Consider the following 19,248-nt stretch of genomic DNA (forward strand, 5'->3'; position numbering starts at 1 on the left):
GAGGATGACAGCAGGTAAGAAAGAGTGTGTGCTCTTTTACTCTGCTTGTTTTAGGAGCTAACAGGTTTTTGAAAGATCAAGGCTGCTTGATTGTTTCATTTGACACATGTTAAGAGCTTATAATACTTTACAAAGTAAATCCATTTTCTTAAATATAAATGGATGTTTCATATCAAGCCTAAATTTCTACTTTTTCTGGTTCTTCTCTTATTTTCTTTATCTGATGACCTGTCATGTTTGTAGAGGTATAAGGACAGCATAGCTTGATAACTAAGAGAAAAGGCAGGTTCCACATTACCTGCTCTGTGATTGCAATTTGCAGTTTATGCTGGAGGTTAGTGCAGCTCATATTTTTGTCCCTGAGTGTCACTGGGTGTAGTTCCTAATGGTGCATGATGATTAATTTCTGCCACTTTGACGTATAATTTCTTGGCAAAATAACAGGGCAATGTTGCTAGTTCAACTTATTTAGGATCTTCATGGCTTCTTCTGAGATCTGATTCTGTTTTTGTGTCTCTAATAATTACTGTTAAGATGATCAAAATGCATGTTAATTATTGTGTTAAAAAACCCTTTCATTATGATTTATCTTTTGATTTAAATAAATGTGTATCCATTATAGCCTCAGGATACATGTATGCTAGTTAAAAGCATTATAAATTAAGGCATAGTTAGAAGGATCATGAAAGGAAAAAGGTAGTTATTACATCATTAAAGTCTTTTGCTGGAAGTTTGTGTACAGAGACCAAAACCAGTTGGAATTAATTGTCATGTGACTTGCATGGAGCTGAATAAACCGGGGTCTGTCTCATTTTCTCCTTCTGTGTGATCACAGGCTTTTCTAGCACTCCAGTCTTTCTTGCTTTTTCTAAGTAAAGTCAGTTATAGCCCTCAGTCATAAACTGTTAAAACAAAGATGTCAGTTTGAGGAAGCTGAAAGAGTATTTAAAGTCTCCTGGAATTTTTATTTGTTTTAATTATTTTGACTGAGGCTTAAGTAATCTCAGGCCCTGATAGATTTGACCTAAAAATAAATTGGAAGAGTGTTGTCTTTTCGGATCTGAGTGCCACTCGTGTGTTACTGTTTATCAATGTATCTGCACTTTGCTTTTAATAGGATGTGTGTGTAGATACTGTGACCAAGACAGGGATGTGCAAGAGTATTACCTTTTCAAAAGACACAGTTCAAGATCTGTTTAGTCACTACATAAAAACATTATTGGTTGTCTTGACCCTTTTCCTCTGCTTTTTCTTTGAGCATTTCTCATGGCCCATATGAAAACACTGCTTTACAAATACTGCTCCCATCAGGAGCATCAGAATCTTGAAGAAGAACTACTCAAAATAGTATTTTTGGGCAGCCAGTGTGGTCAAGGATTGGGACAATATAGCTATTTTGGACAAACAACATGAGTAGATGTCATCAGTTTGTTATCTAGATCTCAGATTTCTCAGAACAATGAAAATACCCTTGCTTTTTATCAGGTTAGACAGCAAAAGGGAGCAAAAGACCTTGTTCTCTCCTTGTTGCCTGGCTGAGCCACACATAGCGCAAACATCCCCAGAGACAGCTCTGGGAAAATGCCAGGCTTATTGAATGCAAGTAATTACAATGTATTTAAGGCACTGTTACCCTTCTCTGTCTTGGTCTTGTCTGTCTGGGGCTCTGTCTGATATCTAAGGGTAAGTAGTTTTACTTGACATAATCAATACTTCTGGGACAAGTGAGATTTAAAGCATGTACATAAGTAATTCCTATGTAGCAGCTGAGGAGCAGTAATGTGTTAACAGTTGCAGAGGAGGATAAAGGATAGTAATAAAAAGGCTAAAATCATGCCAAGACATGAAAAAAGGATGGATAAAACTTCTGAGTACAGGGAGGCAGGAAGCCTGGTTTCCCATGCTGGAAGTATGGAAAGCAGAGCAAATGCAAAAAGAGAGTAGAGAACTGGAGATGAAAGCAGTTGGAACAATTTGCTACAAAGCAGTGATGCAAAAGGACTCAGGAAATCTAAACAATATAGCTCTTCATCTCTTCCACCCACCCTCTCCACTGCTGCTGCATCAGAAACCTTGGTTCCTCTCCCTGCTGATTCCAGACTGTTTAAGTGTCCTCCTTGCTTTTGGGTCTGGGTTCTGGGTAACCTATTACAATGTGTAAGGAGGGAGGACATACATGGGCAGTTGAGTGGAAGTAAATAAGCTACAAGTCCAGTTATCTTAACCATCAGAACCTCCTCCATGATAAAGAAATCACAGCCCTCAGATATCCAAAACAGGCCAGAAGGAGTACTGCATTGTCATTAAAATTCTCACACGGGCACTATTTCCAAAAGACCAAGGGCAACACATTGCTCCACCATGAATCATAAGGCTTGGAGAAGCCAGGATGATGTGGATGTTTATCTTGCTTCCATTTGTTAAATTGGAAACTTGTGTTGTTAATAGTAGCAATTATATGGCTGGGAAAATCGTTGATGGCTCAGGACTGCCACAGAGATATTCTAATTGGATAAATCTCTGTAATTTGCACATAGGGTGTGTCTCTGTTAGTGTGTTCCTTAGTTAGATCAGTTGGGTGCTTTCCAGGCAGCCCTCAGCTCCTGGCTGCTTCCTGAATGCAGGTTCCTATCGGGAAGGGCACTGCAGGTCCTGGCCTGGATTCCCTTTGGACAGGATTAGCTTGGGAGCTGATTTGCCATTGTAACACAGCATTACTGCATGGGAGCAAACTTCAGAGTTTGTCTGAACTAAGCCTTCCACAGACCTGCAGCAAGTGCCTATGTCAGGTGCCCAGCACAAAATGAGCTTCAGAAATGGACTTCTGTTGATCCAAACTGCTTGTTAGTGCAGCCATAACCATGGTTACCAGTCTTGAACAAACTTCACTGAGCTGTGGAGATGGCAGGTTTCTGTGATAAACTCAGCTCTCAATGGTACTGGAAAAGAATCTTTCAATTTACATAACAGAGTTATAGCTCCTGACTCAGTTACCCTCAGTTTATGTCTCTGCAAATGAAAGTTGGTTTTAGCCTGATGATTACAAACATACAAATGTTGGAAACTCATATATAAACATGAATGAAAACTTCATTCATTCCAGCAAAGGTTCATGAATACTGATGGAATCAGCAATTAGCAAAACTTTATGCATAAATATCACATAGCACAGTACCAAGGGAAGACTCTCACAACTGGAGTATAGGAGCTGGAGTTGTAACTAGAGTCAAAGGAGAAAAAAAATTACCATTTAGTGAGAAAAGAGGGTGTAAATGTCATATTAAGCATAGACCTCTTCAAAATGAGAAGCCTGTGTTTAATCTCACCCAACATTTTTGTGGCAATTCAAATAAAACCACAATTATAAAACTACAAGCTAAATTCACAGCATTCATGAAACTTCCATTTGAAGTCAGGTGAGAAAAGAAGAAGAGGCTTTCTCCCTCAGAGTCAGAGGAATGCAGAGGTTAGCACAGTGGCAACCAATTGTGTCATTTACAGTCTGACCCACATCAAGACAGCGTGGGCCAAATAGTAGGATGAATTGTCTTAAAAAAATTCATGCACATTTAACAAGCCTGGCTTTTTCCCAGACCTTTCTCTAGAGATGTTTATGCTACATGTGGCTCCGCCAGGGAATAAGGAGATGACAAGGTCTCTTCCTCCCTTTTGTTGTATAACTTACTAATAAATAAGGATTTTTTCCTTAGAGATCTGAGATTGAAGAATTTCTGTGAAGGAAGATGGGCTAATGTAGCCAATAAGTACTACATGTAATTACAGAATAACTCGTGGGTGGCTTCTCCACCAGTGTTTGCTGTGTCAGGCACCATTTTTAACAGAACAGTCCAGCTTTTTCTGCCCTGTACCAGAGAGCTTGTTGTTTGCTTTCCCTGCAGGCTAGAAGAACTCATCTGCTGAGTTCCCAAATTCAAAAACTTTTAAACATGATAGTGGTATTCTCATCATGTTAGCTGGAGTTGTCTTCAGCAAAGAGTTCAGTTCAGCAAGAACTGATACCTTGTTAATATGTGCAAAAATGTCTGACAGATGTCATTATGGAAGTGGTCATCCAACTGGTCAAAATTAGGGGAAAATATTTGCATCTGAGACATATCTTCTACAAGTGTCCATAAGCATGTGTGAGTTTATGCTTACTTTTGTCACTATTTTTTTTTTTTTTTTTTTTTTTTTGTGATGTTTTGAGTTGTAAAAGTGTCACATCCTGGGCTTGTGGTTAGACCTAGTGTGGTTACTTTGTCTCTTCTACCACATCCTATTGGAATATCCTTTCTCTCACTGTGGATGCTGAAAGACCTGTAGGATTGGTTTAAAGAGCTTCCTGACAATGACAGCGCAGTTTCCATCTACCTGGTTTCTTTCCTTGTGCTGGTGCATTATCTGCAGCACTTGGCTTTGGCAGGTGAACGACTGCCCTCAGTTGGAGTTGCACAGCTGAACACCAGGCTCATGAAGACATCTTGAAAGCCAAGGTGGTGATATGAATGGGAGTAGAGAAGTCTCAGTCTGACAGTGTGCCACTTTGCAGGACCCTGTGTGGAGCTGCAGAGTTCTGCTTTGTCACTTGATGACAGGTATAAGAACTTTGCCTAAACATTAAGATTTATTTTCCTTCCATAGACTCATCTGAGGTTATATTAGGTATATTCAAGCCATATGAACATATTTGAATATGGAAAAATATTGGATGTGTTGAACTTAATCTAAATTTGTGACTGGTTTCTCCCCATGCACAAGAATGGAAGACTTTTCTGGAGACAAAGAAAGCAATGCATGGGCTAATACTTCTCTGTGCTCGTAGCACTTATATCCCTTATCCAGTAAAGCTGGTGACTTTTTGCTTCATATTACACAGAGAACATTTTAATCCACAGAAAGGTGCATCCAGAGCCCTCTGAAAAAATCACTTAGGTGAAAAGTTTAAAAATCAATTGTCCTGCTTTTCTGTTTGTTTTCATAATTGTTTGATGCAAAACCATGGTTTTGCAAAAAAGACATAAGCAAACATGTTTGCTTATGTCTTTTCTTGCTCTCCTTTTGACTTCCAGTGTAACATGATACAAGATTTTCCCATCTCAGTTCTAACAGATACTTAATACAGAACTCCCTATATTTTGGGTTTCTTAAAACACTTTGGAAAAGAAGTGGTCATGTTAACAGTGTGGAAAATCAGAAATTAACAGCAATATGAATATGGTTCACATAGCTGAAGATGAGTTGCATATCTGGATACTGAGATTGAGATAAAGTCTTTCAAATGTGAAATGTATTCATAATGCAGACACAAGCTCTGCCTGTTGGTTTCCTGAATTCCCATTTCCATTGGAAATGTGAAACGCATTTCATTAACAGGCTCTGCCACTAAGAAATGTGATTTTCTCTTATTTAAATTATCTCTAATTGAAACTCAGAGACAAAGAAGTGCACAGGTGTAGCTGTAGGCAGAATAACAAAGTCCCGTCAGATGTCTTGAAATGATTTTCTGACTGTAAATCACCAAAGCTTTGTGTGACTAATGGCACCAAAGCTCTGAGGTTAGGATTTTGCTGATTGTGCTGCCCTACTGAAGGCAATCTGGAGAAAGGGAGTTTCAAATTAAAATTGCCTCTTCAAGGCTGGAAAAAGCTTCCATTTCAGACTTTTACAGGATTTTGATCCTCTCGTATGCACTTGTAGAGTCACGATGTTGTGCAGTGACTGAATAAAGGTGCTCCTGGGTTTGTCACATTCTTTAATATGTCATTATTTTTTCCATCTCGATCAGTAGTTGCAGGTGGGTTGTGTGAGCTATTTCTAGACCTTGTCTGTTTTCAAGAAAATTGCCAACAAATACTGAAAGACAAAGCCAAGAAGAAAACAATTTATGTTCTCTCTGGAATGCTTTCATATTTCTCTTCCAAGAACTGCATTATGTAGACCTATCTTCTGTGGGTTACGTGTAGGGCTTTACAAGTAAATTTGCTTATAACAAGTAGAATATTTTCTGTGGAAATTCCATTGGCTTATGTACTGGAGGTCCAGCAGCCAAGAAGAGCATGGAGAACTTGTGGGCTGAAGTAAATGTGGAATAAGCAGAGCCTGTATGCTGTGTGAGCAACCTCCCAGGTATGAGCTGCACATCAAACAACAGATGCTGCTCAGCCCTGAGCTGTGCCAGTCTTTCCTTGTCATCTCCCTCCTTGCAGCAGTATGGCAAAGCTCCAGAGGAAGCAGTGCTGGAGAGGAGCCTCTGCAACTCCAAAGGACCAATGCCACTGTGCCCATGCTTAATTTGTTCTACAAGGGCTATTTTTCAGTGGCAAAGAATTGAAGCTCTGAATAGATGTCCCAGTTCTTAAATGAGTTATGAGCCAGGCTCTCCTCAGCAGTGCCCAGTGATAGGATCAGAGGCAATAGGCACAACCTAAAATGCAATAAATTCAATTCAAAAATATAAAAACTATTTTTCTTTTCCTTTTTTTTTCTTTTTTTTTAACATTTGAGCTTTTGGGTATCGGCACAGGTTGCCCAGAGAGTTTGTAGATTCTCCATGTTGAGAGATATTCAAGGGCCATCTGAACACAGTACTGGGCAGCCACCTCCAGGTGGCCCAGCATGAGAAGGGACAATCTTCTTACAGCCTCAGCCACTCTGTAACTCTGTAAATCTAGCAAATTTTAGCTGCCAAACCCACATGAAACCCTGTCTGCTTTGTGTGTCCAGACCTGAATACAGGTACTGTAACATACACAGGTTCCAGGATTTCAAGGCCTTCCAGAAATTGTATCAGTGTTCATACAATGCCAATAGTAAGACTTAATTGCATATAGTGATAAGAATAGCAGTAATTTTACCATAATTCAGTCTTGGGAAGCAGGTGTTTGAAAAAAACTTCATAGCAATGTGAAAAATCACATCTGTGAAAGTAAAAAAAAATTCTGTGGAACAAAAGGGGAGAAGTGTAGAAATGCTGATGTTTAGAGTAAGAATGACTCTGAAGCAGCTTCCATTCTTGTTTCTTTTGGTGTTTTGGATTTTGGTTTGTTTTACTGTTGTTACTGTTGATTTTTTTCCTGTTGTTTGGATGTGTTTTGTTTGGGTGGTTTTGGTGTGTTTTGTTTGGTTGTTTGTTTTTGTTCTTGATTTTTGTTGTTTTTTTTTTTTTTTTAATTTTTTTATGCAGGGAATAGACTAATTGTTTTTTTTGTTAAGGCTTAAGTTTTAAAATATAGTTTTCAAATTTTATGTGTTTAAGATTACATTATGTATGTAATCTCTGCCACATTTTTGTCATCTGACTGTAGATTATCATGCTCATGTACACTGTGAAACCCTTCTTAGCCTAAAGTCTTGCAGAAAGTGTCTAATGCCAGCATTTTTTAATGGTCTTTTCTGATACCTGGTGATAGAAAACCTTGCTTGTAAGAAGAAAAAAAAATATTACTAAAAATACTTACAGACTCTTCAATTAAGCCAAACATCTAACATGATAATCATTACAAGCCTAATAATCATGTCTCAGTTTGGATTTCTCTTCATATATTGAGGCACTTTTTCTGGACAAGGTGATGTGACCTGTTTCCATCACCTGATTAATTTCCCCAAGATAATGCTCAGCTGTGTTTCATTCCTTATTTGATTTTAACATTATGTCTGCCACTGACTTCTTTTACCAAGATCACTCTTGACTTCAGACTGCTTGGCAGGAATAACTCTTCACAACTGATGTGACTTGAGGAGACAAAATGCATCAAATCATCTTTCCAGCATTTACTTTGATCTAGTTGAAAAATAATCCTTGCCAATGGTTTAGCTCCCAAGCATGAAAAATGTGGGCCTGTGGTTGGAGAGAGATCTCTGTGGCTCTGGGCAAGATTTGCTGTTCTGCATTTCCTCTCATTTTACTCCAATCTCACTTATGCTCACTTGTGCTTTTTTAAGAAGTAATTTACAACAACTAAACTTCCTGGAACGTGTATCTCATTTGAATGATATAGTGTCTGTACTTCTGTCTCTTTAAGAATTTGATGGCATATCAGAGGGAAAATAAAAGGAAGGAAAAATAATATAAGGCAAAAAGTAATCTCTGCTTTTCAAAACTTTTTTATGGCAATTGGGGTCTTCTGAACTAGATGTTTGTAGCAAGCTAATTTTCCAACCTAAACTATTGCAGGCTTTCTTCTAGATTATACTCAACACTTGAATGCCACTCCATGCAAAAGTTCCATAGTCCTAGTCAGAAAAATTTTTTGTGAAGACAGAATTTTTCCAAAAGATATGTCTGTTTGAATGGGCAAAAGAGAGAAACACTTTTACACTCATATCTACAAAATAACACAGAGAAAGTGCAGAATCTCTGTAGAAGGGATTAACTTGAAAAGTGGCAGTTTGCGTTCAGCCTGATCCAGATCAAAGGCTTCTCATCCCAACTGTGTTTCTTATGTCCCAGACTGATGTACTATAAAAGACAATATTTGTTTTAGAATCTAGACCTTAAAATCTTCTTGAATTAATAAATTTCAGCTTATCAATGCTTTATGTTGATTTGAAAATGCACACTATAAATTATTTGGGTTTTTTAACAAGAAAATTTTCTAAAAGTTTGTTTAAAAATATTTTGTTTAAAAATTGCCACAAAATGAAAATATCTTATGGAAAACTCACTTTGTGTGAGTCTGAACCCTCTCTCCATTGGTCGCTTTGTTTTGGGGTGTTTTTTTTGTTTTGTTTTGTTTTGTTTTGTTTTGTTTTGTTTTGTTTTTATTTCTTTGAGCTGATGCAAAAATTAATTGTTCCTTGGCTAAGTGAAGTCTTCAGATCCTTCAAGATTTTTTTCTGAAAGTAGAAGACAAAGTGCATCTCCAATGCCATGAAGGCCTATGCTTTGAAGCACTAGCTATAGATAATAGAGGGAGATGTCAAAAAATGTGCTTATTTGGGATAGAACAAGGGTGATATACTGAGCAGTTCTCCTGAGAATCTTAGGCTCTTCCTCCAGTTAAGATGATCTCAAGTGACTGGAAGAAGTCTGCTATACTAGAAGGTACATGAAACAACTTTTTAGTCTGGAATCATAGTACTGTAGTTACCGTGACTACAAATGATATATAACTATATTGTGTTTGCCTCTCCACATGCCCTTTCAGTCAGTCCTACAGACAGAAGAGACAGAATATTGTTTGTTTGTTTTCAATTTGCTTGAGTCATACCTCTAGAAACATGCTAGTAAGAAAGCAGTACCCATTTCTGCGTTTCCACCCAGCAGGGTAAAATAGTATGTTTGCCTTTGCTTGCAAAAGAGAACAATTTGTTGCAGTGTTCCCATATCCAATTAACCTTTTCTTCATCTCAGTGCAATCAGAAGTAGAGCATTTAGGGCCATGTTTGCATTTATTGGAAAGCACTGGGCCCCAGGGTGCTGGCAGTGACTGTACCTGTGGGGATGGGCAGAACATGTGGCTGCAGCAGCTTTGGGGAGCTGAAAAAGCTGAGCTGAGAGATCCTTCAGCTCCTTTGAGCACTGAGGTCTGCCTGTGTCTCCTTGTGGGTAGGCTGTCCAGGCAGAAGACTGGGGCAGAGCCCAGCATCTCAGCCTTGTGCAGGGGGGGCACAATCTTTAGGGGAGTCTGAGCTAGAGAGTCAGATAATTTTTTTTTTGTTTAGATGACAAAGCTCATCAGGTAATGTAAATTGCTGGTGCCAAAGGTACTTTCTCAAGGGTAGTCCAGAAATACCATTCTTAGGCTGTGTGAAAATTTAGCATCTATATCCTTAGTCTCTTAAAAGTAATTTTACCTTATTGTCTGAAGATAATGTTTTGAAATAAAGCCATTTTTTTTGTGCTTCCAAAGTGTTTTCATGGGGGTTATTTTTCAGAAGCTGGATGCAAAATGGCTAATCCTTCATTTCAGGTGGAAAAGTGCTACCTGCCAGCTCCAATTTTAGGGACTTGTAAGGCAGTAAAATGAGGACAAAACGGGGGATTTAATTAATTTTTTTCAGCCTACAGTAAGAAGCTCTTGCTTGGGGAGACTGTGTCCAGTGCAGTGTGGGGAGTCATGGGGGACAGCTGTGTAAGGAGTGGGTGGGGGCTGAAAGGAAACTGTGGCTGTGAATCCCAGCCTGGGTCTGTTCTCTGCAGTTTGAGGAGGAATGGACCTAGGTGGTGCTTTCCCTGTTGTCTGGCTCCATGGACCCTTTCCACAAACTGCCATTGCAGCTACCTTTTAAAACACACCATCTTCTGGTGCTAAAACTTAGTGATGTTTTCCCTTCAGTTATTTTTTAGTACCAGGTGAGATTATATGTCACTGATGATATAAGAAGTATTCAGTCTCAGAGGGATGGTATAAATTTATGTTACCAGCACTAAATATTTACTTGAAAAATAGATTTTTTTAATGACCTTTTTATTTTTAAAACATTTTTAAAGAATTCTCTCCTTTTGTTGCAGGTTAATTTCAGATTTTGCAGATTCATTTCAGTTAATATTTTTTAATATAGTCTAGTTTTTGAGTTAAATAAAAATCAGCCTTCTACTGCAATGTATGCTATGAAAGGAATATGTACCAATGTGTTCAAAAAGCAACTGAATCAGACACATAAAGTGGAAGAAAATGGGTGCAAAAAGGAAAACAGATAACAGATAACAGAATGATAGGAGAAAATAAACGCCACAACATGAATTCCACATTTCAAGTTCCATTTTCTTTTTGAATGGTCATATTTTTTAAATTAGTTTTAAATTAAATCCAAAATAGACAGTTGGGACACTAATGTGCATGTTAATAAGACCAACAAAATGGAGAGATCCTAAAGGCTGAGAGGAAAGGGAGACTAAGGAGAAAACCAACACAAGGAGTAGACAAGGGTGAAAAGGCGTGGGAAAACAAAGAGAAAGAAGAAACTGGAATGAGGTTGTTGCCACATAAACTTGAAGAAGCATAAGATCATGTCCAGAAAATATTATGTGCAGGGGCTGACTGTTTCTTTAGTGTTTATGCTAAGCAGACTTTTGAGTAGATGGTCCCTGAATAAGGAATTGGAGTCACTCCATAGTTCAGGATTTCATTGTTGGAAGTTGCATTTTTTACACCAAGGTATTAGAGGAACTCTCAGACAGCCATGCCCCTGTCAGCAGTGACACAGCTTTCACAGCTGTACCTGCTTGCAGGGATGAGCTGGGCTAGCACAGTGCACACAAGGCTTGTTTAACTCCCCAGGCAGGATGTGTACAGGCTTTATTCTGGCCCTCAGTTTGCATATTCCCCCGTAATGCTCCATCAAGGAAAATTGTTTATTTTCCTTTCCATTCTGTATACTTTACTTGCCTTGTCTTCTCTGAAGATCTTTCAAAGTGTTCAGTATTCCTGGCACATTTGTATTTCCATCTCTGTCTCTGTCACTCTTTTCCCTTTCTCTCTTTCTCATTCTTTTTATTCTTTCCTTACTCTATCTCCCTTTTTCCAACTTACTCAAAAAAAAAAAATACAAAATAGAAAATACATCTTTGTAACACATATCTGCCTGTTTCATATTATGTTTAAGATAGTACTTGTGTATGCGTAGGAGTTGCTTTGTGTTCTGTGGTTTGCACACTGCAAGCCAGCATTACATATCAATAGGAAAAACCTGTAGTTTTATTGTGCTTTTTCAATTTAAAAAATTATCCCAGATTAATGGTGCTTGTACAGTCAGAAAAATTGCACATTTTAAAATGGATTTGCTTTTCTCCATATTTTATCCACTATGCTATGATTTTTTAGTTTCTCTTGAGCTGGCTTCTGAGATGGAGACATCCTGCTGCCCAACCAGGAAAAACAAGGTTCTTCATTGATTTTATATAGGATTGGAAGAGTACACATGAATTATATGGGTTTCATGATATCTTTTCTCTGGCAACTATTCTGTTAAATTTATTTCAAAGCTGTCAAATTAAAAAACATGGAGTAAGAGTGACATGTTATGTCCAGTGGGTGTTTTTGTCCCAGCAAGAAGTATCATGGTAGCCTTGGGAAAAGCCTGAAAGATAGCTTCCATTATTATTCAGCTGAAAAGCAGAAAAGAGTGACTGAGTCATTAAGCTAATTTTCTCTGAAGGGGATTAAATAGCTGTTTATGGGTTTTCCTGTCTTCTTGTGTTCCTTCCCTCTTCATCTCAATGGCACTCTGGCATCTCCATTCCCACTGAACCATCCCTCTGTCCTTTTCCCAAACCTTCCTTCTCAAGCTCTGTATGTGTTTCTAAATATTTCTTGCTTCCTTTTTTTTATATCTTGGAACTACAAATTCTGAGTTTGGCTGCCAAAGGCAAGGCAGAAATAGGTATCAGTGGGCTGACACAGAAATTTAAAGGCAGGAACTAAACCTCTACTTATCCATCAATGTACGTTCATCATTGCCCCCAACCAGTTCCTTGTCAGTGTGGCTCTCTTTTGCCTTTGACATGGGAGCTTTTTAGTAATCCCTTGCACAGATAAATTCAAACAATTCCTCCCTCTCTAGGTTAGCAAGGAAAGCCCCTGAGTTATGCTGTGAGGAAGGACATCCAAAGCCTCCATCCATGTCATGGAGGCACAGAGCTTCCCCTGCTGTCTAGGGACTGGAGACTCACACTGCTCTATGGGTTTGTACAATAGAGGCAGAAGGGGCATTACAGACCACCACTACTGAGGGTAGCAGTAGGTGCATTTGAAGTGCTTCTAGGAGCATATAGTGATGCAATTCTCAAGCATTATTAAAATTTAGGAAGCTATTTTAGTGGTTTTATTTTCATTCTGGAAATGAACAGCAAGCAGGCAGAAACCTGTGAAACCACGCTGGAGATTTAGGAAGATAGAATGAAGAAAAATAACCCATTAATGTTACTTTCCCTTTATTGACTTTTTTGTTTGCTTTTCCTTTTAAGTTGATCTGTATTCTTCCCTCCTAGGGGACAAGTAACTCCTTAATTCCTTTAAAAGTGAACATTAAAGGAAAATAGATATCATGTTATGGTCAGAAAAGAACTTGTCATTTATGCAGGACTAAGAAGAACTGTCAAGCATTCTGTACCTAACAGTTTGTATGATTACATTCAATAAACATGACTCACAAAGCTACTTGATTGTTGTATCCACACATTTCTAACCCTTGTGTGGGGAGTATTGTAGCCTTCTAAATAATAGGGTTTAGGGCTGCAATTCCATGTCTTCATGAAAACTCTAGTAAACTTACAATTGACTTTAACCTAATCAGGGATTCTACCTCTTCATTTCGAATGTACTGCCTTAATTAGAAACTTGCCTCAGATTTATTGGGGAAGTGACAATTCCAGCAATTCATCTGGACAGTTACTCAGTGGTACTCCAGGAAGGCCAGAATTTTGACCCTAGCTGGCCATAAATTTGTTCTGGGAGGTAAGTCTCATGGCTCTTCAAATCTGAATCACAATAAGTGTGCAGGCAGCTGTTATTCCCACCCATGTACGCACTTGCTACTAAAAGACCCACAAACTAAATTTCTCTATTTCTTCAGTCAGTAAGAGCTGCAAATCAGCTACGTGTTTTAAAATGCATGCCTTGTAATATTTTTGTTTCCAATGAATTTACAGTTAATTGCAAGGATTATTTTGAAAGCTTCTAAACCCTTATTTAGCCTGTACAGTGCTGAATAGTGGTGTGATTTCTGTATATGCCAGAGTTCATATATGCTAATCAGTCTGACTGCTTAGAAAACACTGCATAGCATTGGACTAATTTGCAGGGAGAGTAGCCTGCAATGGATGGCTATTAGCTGGTTTCAGTCACCTTTTGTCTACACATTGCCTGACAAGCAGCTGGATTCTAGTGTGTTCCCAACAGCTTGCATTTCAGTGCAATGAGGCTGAACCAGGCTTTTCTTTATTAAGGAAGAAATCAAGCCAAAAATAGTCTCTGTAACTGCTGTTTTCTTTTATTCATGGTGGTTACAGGCAACAAATCAAAGAACTTAGTTGCTTTATACTATACACCCCACCATACACACACAGTTGCAGCATTTTGCAGTCCTTCCTTTAATGAGCTCCTTATTCTGAAGAGGTCACACTCTTCCAGAGTGTTTGTTTTTCTCTGCTCGGGAGCAGCACCTTGCATGGATCTGCAATCATTCCCCTGATAAGTGTTGTCTAATTGTGCACTTTTGCTCCATCTTTCAGGAAGTTCCTAATGATCCTCCCAAGCCTCTGTTAAGCTAAATATTTCTGTGTTGTCAGCAACTTTCACCACCTGTCCATTCAGTCTGCTTTACAGAAAATTCCTAACACCTGGCACCTAGCACTTGTTTGGGTGTGAAGCAGATGAACCACTACATTTCTCTGGGGGGTGCTCAGAACGAGCAGCAGGCAGAGGCAGTGATTGCTCCTGGTGAACAGGACCATCAGCCAGCCTTAGAGTCAGGTGCAGAGGGAAAGGTTCTCCTTGGGGTCCAAAAAAACCTGACACTGAAACCTGGGCTGGGTTTTTTGTTTGGTTGGTTGGGTCTTTTTCCGGTGGTGTGTGTACAGAACAGCAAATGCTCCAATAAACAAAACAAGTATGATTTGGAGATAGCCAGTGCCTTTGCCTCAAATCGACCCCATCTTATAATAGCAGTTGTACTAAGTTCTGTGAAAATGAAGAATTAAGCTTGCAGGTTGCAAAAGCAAGGAGCTGAAGTCTCCAAGAAGGCAGCACACTAGGATGCAAGCTGCTGCTCTGTAACACCTTTGGAAAGAAGATATTTTATTCAGGAGTTGTCCTGCATATTACCTACCTCAGTGTGTGGGTGTAAATTACTGAGAAGATGGAAGAGCAAGCGGTTAGACACAGAGCAATGGGAATGCTGTGTCCACTGATTGGAAACCGTGTCTGGAAAGTGAAGCCAATTTTAAGTGAATGTAGCAAGGAAATATGTAGGGAAAAGTTGGATGAATTTGGAGGTTTTATTTCCTTTTTGTTGGATTGAGAGAAGGAGTCAGGGAAACACGAGCAGCCGGCAAGAACATCAGAAGGCATTGTAAAGGTTTTTGTGAACACCGTGGCATGTGCCTTTAACCTAGATATTTTGAACTGAAAGGGATACAGGTACTAGCATGAAGATAGATGACTAGATCAGTGTAAGATTTTTTGAGTGGTTCTTTCATGACATAGAGGACTTTTATCTCACAAGGGAGAGTTTCAAAAAACAGATCCAAGCCTCGGGATGCAATAATAATGGTGGAAGAGTTAGCAATAGCTGAGGGATGACTATGAAGTCAACTACAACTGGAGAGCTGCTGGCTATATTGGACACATTAACAGTATACATAGAGATCCTTCACATTTTTTAACACAATAAATAAACAGCAATTGGTACTGAATCTCCATATTCAGTTTCCAGAGTGATATAAATTGCTGACTAAATGGTCATTTCAGTATCCTGGCTCGTTTTGTGAAAGTCTCAGCAGAGCAGTGTGGATGAGATACAGGAATGATTTCTAAAGATGAGCAAATTTTGGGCTTTTTAATTACAGTCAGCTCAGCCTCTGAATTAATGAGTATGCTTTGTTCTTTGGACTTTTTTTTTTTAATGTGCTATTTATCATTACAGTGAAGATCTAAAAGCTTATTTCACTATGTGAGTATAGGGAAAATTATAAATTGAGACTTATTTTGGCTAGATATTAATCTTATTTTATGTAAGCCAAAAGTGAAAACTCGTAAAGGCAGCAATATTTTGTTTCTTCTATAACATGTCCATAACAGCTCATCTTTGGGAATTTCAGCCTTTCCAAATTCAGTTTTAGCACTTACGTGTTTATGTTACCTGTTTTAATTAAGAATTGGCAGGCATAAAAGAAAAAAAATCTATTTTATGAGCTGATATGATCTTAATTGAGAGTGCCAGGCTCTCATTGTCATTGATCACTTATTTTTTTGAGTTCTATCAAGGTGCGCGTGAGTAATATGTAATATTCCCCCATGGCAATATCAAGCAGAAGGAGCTGAGAGAGCCCAGGTGTTTTAACAAGGTGGTTTGAAAAAGCTCCAGAAATAGTATGTGATTCTGGAATCCTTGGAGGAGGCAGGGGACAGCCTTCCAAACACCTGGACTCCTTGATCCACCTGTAGGATAAGTTTTCCTGCCCAAGATGTTGCAGCATATTAATCATCTTTGCCATGTTAGAACAATTCTTTGTGGTGGAGCTCCAGAACAAAGGTGCAATGTTTTTATGCAAATCCCATAGAAACATTGCCCCATAAAAAGTGTTCTTCCCTGCCTTGTTTCCTTCAGACTTGCAGAAAGACTTTGACAGGCAAGGGTCTGGAGGAAATGGGAAATAAGAGGTCTTTAGAAGTTTTATGTCCTTATGTATTGTCCCTCTAGTTACAGAGGGAAAAGTACAGATACTTACCTAAGTAGTGGTTTGGTTTTTAGCTCAAATGCAGTTTCTGAGTAAAGTCTTTCAAAATGTGCAGTTGTGATAGATCAGATAGAAGCTGGGAGATGTTAAAATAGGCAGAAGTGATGGTTTAGCTATTTTTGCTGTGCAGGAGGGAAAACATGGGCACCAGCAAAGCAGGGGAAAAAATGCAGTTGTGTCAGTGAAATAGTTTCATAATAAATGCATGATTTGAAATGTTCATTTAAATTTTCATGTATGCTATAAGCAAACTAGTAAGTCTCAAAGTTATTTAAGAAAAAAAAACCCCATGCAATATACTGAAAAAATTGAATCCAGTGAGATGTAAGATAAGATGGCCAGCAGACCTTTTCTTAGATCTTTATGGGAAGAAAAAGAGGTCCCAAGACTACATCTGATACAACTTAGTAAGAATATATCACGTGCAGTGTGAAGTGCTTATTAGTAACTGTTATTTTAAAAATTGCCTACTGTTGCCAGGCCTAACTTTAGCTTTTTGAAGTGACTATATATATAAGTGCCTTATATTTTTGAATCATGTTGTTCTTTCATCTCCAAGATCAAAGAGCCTTGGACTTATTTAGGAATGTTGAGGCTGTAATAGGCTCAGTTAAGGTGCCTGTTATATAGTACCTGCCTATGTCATGATTTTTGGTGATACAGCCACATGGCTTTCTGAGGCTGAGAAATATAATCTGGTCCCAATTGCTCCTGAAGAGCTATGTGTAAACTAAATGACCATGAAGGTGTTTCTGACTGGTGGCATCTGCATCCCATATCAGGGTGAGACAGTGGCACATACCAATGCCAGCTGTCACCTTTGTTTCTTTAGAGAGAAAATCTGGAAACTATGGAAAGCTACTCAGTTCTGGATAACTAGGGTACAGTACAACATGCTCCCACTGAATTAATTGAATCGTAAGTGACCATCAAGTCAAAACCATTAGGGATATTGGTGGTTTTTTTAAATATTCCACTGGTGGTGGGATAGAATATGGTGAATGTATGTTGTATGAAATACTGAGATTCTTGAATTTCTGATCAAAGTGATTGAGGGATAAAATCATATTTCAGCATTATGAGTGTTGGAGATTTCTGGAGCTAGCAATGTGGGTTTAGAGGGAGATAGATATCCTAGAGGTTTGTATGAGGCATCTCACCCACCCCACTGAATCAAAATTTGTTTCATCTGGTGTAAAGACCTCATCTGGTACAAACAAGTTCTTCCAGATACAGGTTTTAGGTATATTTTTCTGCAGATGTCAGGAGGCAGCAAGCATGTATCTTTCCTCATTCACGTAGCAACAGACACCTTTGTGAGGAAGGAACTCAGGCGTACTTCATACATTTTTTATTCCATGAAAATGGCAAGGTCTTTCATTACTCAGCATGATATCCCCTTTAGAAACAATCCTTTGGCATAGCTAACGTTGGGCTTGCTATCGTCAGTCTGTCTAACCTCATCTATGCTGTTGCTTAAACTCGGTGTCTGAGAAAGCCTTTGTGGACTGTCTTGAGTAACTTGTGGTCTTCTCACTTGCTGAAGTGTCTCTGAGGCATAGCTTGGGCAGCAAGCGTGTCTAAACCACAAGTGCCTGGGAGCTGATGGGAAGTGCTGTGGGAAGCAGCAGTAACTGGTGGGCTGGACAGGCCCTCCTCCTCCACAACTGGTGTTGCTGGTGAGGATGATTTTGGGAGCTTGAACTCGGGCTCTTATGGTTCTGCACTGTGTTCCCTGGCCCTGCAGAACTCCTCACCAGTGTCAGCCACTTGAGAACTGGTTCAGTCCTTCAAGCTCTTTACCCAAACACTTCACTACTAACAGGAGAGAGACTGGTACACCTAAAAGGTGATTTTCTGCACCTAAGACAGCTCTTTCAAGAATGGCAGCCTAAGTGGCTAGATGGAACTGGACAGCTGACATCTAGGCAACTCTAGCAAACTGATCGCCTCCTTTCCTTCTGAACCTTTGCTGCCATGCACAATTCAATCCTTTACAGGGAGGACAAGTGTTTGTTGAAATTAGGGAAAGAACAGATTAAAGGCTCCCAGGTATATATATATATATATATATATATATATATAAATCTGCTACAGAAAAATTTGTGTCTCTTTTTTTTTTCCATATAAGATAAGGAAGAGTAATTTAATGAATAATACACCTACTACTCCCAGACAAACTCAAAAGAGATGTATGCTGGGATAGCTGGGCTCAGTCCAGCAAAACCATTCGATGTGGGTGACCCTTAACAAAAGGAAATCTGCTTAGCTCCTCCTTATTCTTTTGAAGGCACTGATCTTGTGTCTTGATCCATTTAGCCTATTGGGCTGGTGTATTTGAGGACCCATAAAGGAAAGCTCAGAACCTGGTCCAAGGTTATACTTACCAGCCACCCCCTGCCCTCACCCAAAACCAACTTAGCAGATTATTTTTGCACCTCTGAGCCCCCATAGTTTTACTTTTCTACAGTTTTTGAGTGTTCTGTGTCACCCAGTCCCTTATCCTTCAACCTGGATGAAATTTGTGTGGACTCAATATGTGTCAGCATGATTTGAGCCCAGCCTAAACTCATCCAGAGCATGACTATTATTGATCACAGGCACAGAAGGGAAGGCTTAACTTTTCCAATGCTAGGAGTTTGTTCTTTCTGTAGATTTAGTTTTACTTTGGGACCCAGGGGGAACTTGGATCACTGAATGAAACAGTAAATAGTGTGAAATATTTTGTGCCATTTATAGAGTAAATAGTTTAGATAAGGACACATAAGAATTTTTCAATAGCCTAGCCAGTTATAAATCTTTGTAACAGGAATACATCACTGTGTTCAGGGATTTTTTGTTCCTGAATA

At 39.0% G+C, this 19,248-nt stretch overlaps 1 protein-coding gene across 4 annotated transcripts in view; it reads left to right on the top strand.

The window, feature by feature from the left end:
• Positions 1-19,248, top strand: part of DHRSX (dehydrogenase/reductase X-linked) — a 160,549-nt gene that overhangs the window by 48,661 nt on the left and 92,640 nt on the right. The gene's annotated exons all lie outside the window — the stretch shown is intronic.

The sequence above is a fragment of the Lonchura striata genome, chromosome 1 (assembly GCF_050655825.1).
Source record: "Lonchura striata isolate lonStrDom1 chromosome 1, ASM5065582v1, whole genome shotgun sequence".
In the NCBI taxonomy this organism is placed as follows: domain Eukaryota; kingdom Metazoa; phylum Chordata; class Aves; order Passeriformes; family Estrildidae; genus Lonchura; species Lonchura striata.